The 5,451-nt window shown below is 45.2% G+C and overlaps 1 long non-coding RNA gene across 1 annotated transcript; it reads left to right on the forward strand.

Moving 5' to 3' along the window:
* Positions 1-1,109: 1,109 nt before the first annotated feature.
* On the forward strand, positions 1,110-3,889 carry LOC129625016 (uncharacterized). Its single transcript, XR_008701221.1, has 3 exons — positions 1,110-1,214; positions 3,310-3,491; positions 3,705-3,889. It is a non-coding gene; the product is annotated as an uncharacterized LOC129625016 (long non-coding RNA).
* The last annotated feature ends 1,562 nt before the right edge of the window (positions 3,890-5,451 follow it).

The raw sequence follows: 5,451 nt of genomic DNA on the forward strand, positions 1-5,451 counted from the left end.
ATGCTCCATCAATGTCCCAGCTGGTAAACAGCTATTATGACACAAAGCTGCACGTTAGGAAGCCAGTGCCATCCACATGCTCCATTAGTGTTGTGTACAATTAGCATTCACAAGGGATGGCTCAGCACTGACACCAGTGTGAGGATTTGTGGGGCTTTCTATGGAGCAAAATAGGTGGATACATGTCAAAGAAACTTGATTAACTCTATCCCTCCAATAATCCTAAAATTATGACATGCTTAGGACCGAGATGAGTCTTAATCTGCTCACAACTTTGAACACTTTGGAGAGTTCATGAAAAGTAATGTGTTAAGGTGAAGTTTTAAAATGTTGGTAGTGTGTGATTAAATATTCACTAAGTTAATTAAGTGACAGGAATATCTGGCTTCCAGCCTGTGGGCCGTGGACAAGGGACTGTGGGGAAGGGGTCATGGGAAGAGTCATTGCCTTGGCAGGATTGGCATTTAATACAGGAAATCCGAATCTATACGTGTGTGAGAGGGTGCACACACATAAAGATATTTGAGTAGCCTATGTATATATGCATTTAAGAAAATTGTAAAGAGTTTTTCTTTTATTTATTTATTTGGCTGGATCAGGTCTTAATTGCAGCACATGGAATCCTCATTGCGTCGTGCAGGCTTTTTCGTTAGAGAGCACGCAGACTCTCTGGCTGAGGCACATGGGCTCTCTAAGTGTCGCGTCCAGGCTTAGCTGCTATGCCGCATGTGGGATCTGAGTTCCCCAGCCAGGGGTGGACACCCAGCCCCTGCGTTGCACAGGGGATTCTTAACTACTAGACCCCCAGGGAAGCCCCTCAGATGTGTTTTTAATTGAATGCAGGTGCTAGTCAGCTGAATAAACAGCTAATGATTGCATATTAGCCCTTCACCATTTTCTAAATCAGCAAACACTAGAATTTTGATAACTATCCTGCCCCTTTTCCTTGAAATAAAAGGAATTAATTCCTGGGGTTAGTGATGCGGCAGTGAGGAGCAAAACCCAAGCACAGACAAGGCGGGAGGGTGCGCACCTGCCCACACTTCCTCCTGGGGGGAGGATTCTCGGGGGAAGAGCTCTAGATATTCCTCCAGGTCCTGTGTCTACTCAGGCCACGGGGCAGAGTGGTAGGGCCTGCTGAGATGAGCAGTGCTGGAGAGAGGGGAGGGCGATCGTCTTAAGACTTTGGCAGAAGAAATCCAGGGAGGGAAAAGGTTTGTGATGAAGGATCTGGAAGTGCAATGGGTCTGTTCTGATGGAGAGGCAGGAGAGTTTTAAGAGAGGGAATAGAAAGAAGACATTGGAGAAGCTACTATAGATGTGAATATATTTAAAAAGGAGTACAGATATCAGGATCGAGACCTTAAGTTGTCTTGAAAGTTAAAATGGACAAGTCCTTTTTCAAGAGATTTCAGAAAAAATTCAACTTGCTCTGTAGATACCCTTTGGCTAATGGATTATTATTTCCTTGAATATGATACCATACAGAAATGAACTATAGGGAAAACACCATGGAAGGCCTTATCCTACACCAGTTACAGTGGCTCTGTAATCTCCAAGCCTTTCCTTCTTCTTGCCCAGCTGATCCTCTGTGAGGCTGCAAAGGGCAACTACTGCAGTTGAAGCTTTCTGAGTCCCAGGAAGCCAGCATCTCTGCTACGACAGGTAGACCCAGAGCTTGACATTTTTGAGGAAAGACTACTAAAGACCTGGTATTAATGAGTACAATTTGCTGGCAATAGCCAAGTCATAGGTAGTAGATCAGCACAAGAGGTCATGAGAGGGAAGAAATGAGGGCATTACATTTCCTGTCTTTCTGTGAGAAGGGGAAGGGCCGACTAGAATTTGGGAATGAACAGCTTGCCTGTGCAGATGGTCAGTGCCATTAAGAAGGGGAGCCAAGGGGCAAGAATGGCATGAGGCGGCCCGAGATTAATCTGGAGCTATGGAAGCCTCGGACTCTCCTGCCAGCCATAACCTCCATGCCATGTGTGTCTTCCTGCCAAAGGTGAGGGTAGCCATGCAACACCAAATGCACACCGGTGGCCGTGCTCAAGGTGGAAGGTGAAAGGTCATGGAGGAAGCTTTGGATGCTCCTCTTCACTGTAGACAAGACTAAGTTTATAGAAGACCAGAGGAGATCATGCAAAGTGAAAACTCCAAGGGCTGAGGAGCCTGGTTAGACTTTTCCGCATTATTTGCTCTCACAGCATTCTACAATTTTCATTCTTGGCATTCTTACAATTGCAACTGATTATTGAATAATTATTTGTTAATGTCTTTGGAGTGTTAAGTTCCACGTGAGCAGGAGTAACGTAGTTCGCCCTAGTGCCCAGTGTGGTGTATAAAGTATGGTAGGTGTTCAGTGATTCTTGACTCACTGAATAAGGAAAGTAATTATGATCATGGGTGGAGGAAGAATGGACACACATGTTTAGCGGAGGGATGGTGAAGGAATGTGATCCAGAGGACAGAGGTAAGAAGAAACTCTGCAGAAAGTTCTCAGGAGAACTGGGTCTTCTGGAACATCGCTAGACAGAGTGTGGTCTGTGGACCAGAGCATCCGCATCATTACCATCACCTTGATGGGAAAGGGAAGTCTTGGCCCTACTCTTTGAAACAGAATCTTCTTTAAACCAAAAATCCAGGTGATTGGTTTGCACACTGAAACCTCAGAAGCACTGCTCTAGGCCCAGGCAAATGCCCTGCTTTGTAACGTGGCTGAGGAGAGGCGACAATCTGCCCCACTGAAACTATTGCACAAGAGGTGTGATGTTTAGTCTTGAGATAGGGAAGCCTCTTTAATGTAGACTTCTGGCCAGTCCCAAAGTTGGACTGTGAGTGGTGTCTGAAACCAAGCCAAGTTGACTCACATGGAGAAAGACCACTCCATCCAAACAGGAAAATGGCAAGCCTAAAGTGTAGGAACTGTTTGTCCGCAGTTTATTTATACCGTTGGCGGAATTTCAGGGAAAGGAGAGAGAAAGTTAGATGAATGAGCAAGTCTTGGTAGGTAAAGAGTTGGTTGGGGATTCTTGACGGGCCCTTTGGGAAATTACATGAGGGTGGGGAGAGGGAAGGGAGACCAGCAGGAGGCTGTACTCAGCAGAAGAGCTGTTTTGTATGTTTGGTTCTGCCGAGCACTGGAGTGATATAAAGAGGGCGTGCATCGGCCTGCGTGCCATGTCCGAAAGGTGACTAAAAGAGGGAACAGTTTTAATCTAAACACTTATAAAAGGTCACAGGGTGTTTCTCCCCTCCTTATAGACATGGAGAAAAAATACAGACTGAGGACATTTATTTTTGCAGGTACCTAATATTTAACAGAAATACACAGCACCCAAGGCATCATCACAACTCAATCCCAGATCTCTTTTCACTTGATCCTGGGGTTCATCTTAGCAACTCAATCAGGCACTACCAAATGATTAGAAATGGCTCTGGAGATGAAATTCATTTGCCAACTTGGGTTCCAGGAAACAGAAAGACATGTGAGTAGTTTCTCTAGTTATCTATGTTTTAGTAATGTAATGGTGACTTTTTCTGGGGACAAAAAGTGAGAATTTTCCAATTTTCCTACTTAGTGCCATTTCAACACCCTGCCTATTCCTGGGATATTTTCAATCTTTTGAACAACACCTTTCCGAGAAGGGAGCTCACAGTTCATTTCCCCATCTTTCTTTGCAAATAAACTCCACCAACAGTGTTTACCTGCACAAGACTTCTGACTGGAAGAGAGCAGCAAGATGAAGTGGGCACAGATTCCATTTCAGGTGAAGGGAGCTGTGAAGACATCCAGCTTTCTAGGACATTAATGGTAGGGATTCTGGCATCTGGCTACCAAAATGCTGTCTGCCAGGCTTAAAGTTCTAAAAATTCCCACAGAATAAAATATAACTTTCAAACAAACACACCTCTTTCTCTTGTTTCTGGGGTCAGGAATATTCCATAGTAGCTTGGATTAAGATCTCATTTGCACGTAAGATGTGAGCGGGGGCTAGAGGATTCACTTCCAACGTGGTGACAAGTTGGTGCTAGTTGTTGGTATTTGGCTTCAGTTCCCCTCCATGTGGGCTTCCCAGATGGTGCCAGTGGTAAAGAACCGCCTGCCAATGAAGGAGACGTAAGAGACACGGGTTCGATCCCTGGGTCAGAGAGATCCCCTGGAGGAGAACAAGGCAACCCACTCCAGTATTCTTGCCTGGAGAATCCCATGGACAGAGGAACCTGGAGGGGTGCAGTCCATAGTGTTGCGAAGTGTTGAACACAACTGAAGCGACTTAGCACACATGCACATACCTCTCCATGCAGACTCCCCTACAGGTCTGCTCCACTGTTCTTATGACAAGCAGCTGGTTTGTCCAGAGCAAGAAACCTGTGAATGTGAAGGAGGGAAAGCCAGGCAGAAGCTATCCTTTTTATGACCTAGCTCAGGTGCCAACCCTTCTACAATATTCTGTTTATTAGAAGTGAGACACTTCCAATTAACAGAGTTGGTAAGACCAATCCCCATTCAAGAGAAGGGAAAATAGTCCCTGCTTTTAAATGGGCAGTGTTGGAACTTCCCTAGTGATCCTGTGGTTAAGGCTCCACACTCCCACTGCAGAGGGTGCTGATTTGATCTCTTTCTGGGGAACTAAGATCCTGCATACCATCAGGTGCAGGAAAAATAAATAAATAAATAAATGAAGTGGTGTCAAGGACTTTGTGAACACATTTTAAAACACCAACCATGCTTTTTGCCGTGTAACTTTATAATGCCTTATTACAGTAGATGACCTGAGCCTTTTGAGTTAATTTGGCCAAAAGGACCTTTGGAGACAGGATTCAAGTAGAGACCTGAAAAGTGCTGGCAGGCCTTCCTTCACTGACTGTCCTGCATCTCTGCTCTCATGAGAATGTACCCAGGGTAGCCTATTGAATAATGAGGATTAAGTGGTGTAGGCTCAGTATACTAGTGATCTATGACTGCATAGCAAATTATCCCAAAGATTAGCAGCATAAAATGATAAGCACTTATTATCTTTTGGAGTTTCTGGAAGATATTAGGAATTCAGGCAGTTTAGCTGATTGGTGCTGGCTCAGGGGTTATAGCCATCCGAAGTCTTGGCTGGGGCTAGACAGCTCTTCCATGTGTCCAGCGAGGTGGTGTTGAATGTTCAGGCTTTGGTTCCTTACCATCTGATTCACTCCACTGGGCTGATTACCTATTTCCATGCCATTCTGTCTGGCTTTCACTTTCTGTGTGATCCAAATGAGCAAGGTAGAAGTTACATTACCTTTTGTGACTAAGCCTTGAAATGCCCATGTTAGCTTTGGAAGGTTCTATTCTATACAGGATGCTCTTTGTTCTGTGGGAGGCGACTCCACAAGGGCATGGATCTCAGGAGGTGAGTATCCCCGGGACCACCTGGGAGCACCACGACCATGTCACGTTGTCCTGGTCATTGC

The sequence above is a fragment of the Bubalus kerabau genome, chromosome 13, assembly GCF_029407905.1.
Source record: "Bubalus kerabau isolate K-KA32 ecotype Philippines breed swamp buffalo chromosome 13, PCC_UOA_SB_1v2, whole genome shotgun sequence".
NCBI classification, from domain to species: Eukaryota; Metazoa; Chordata; class Mammalia; order Artiodactyla; family Bovidae; genus Bubalus; species Bubalus kerabau.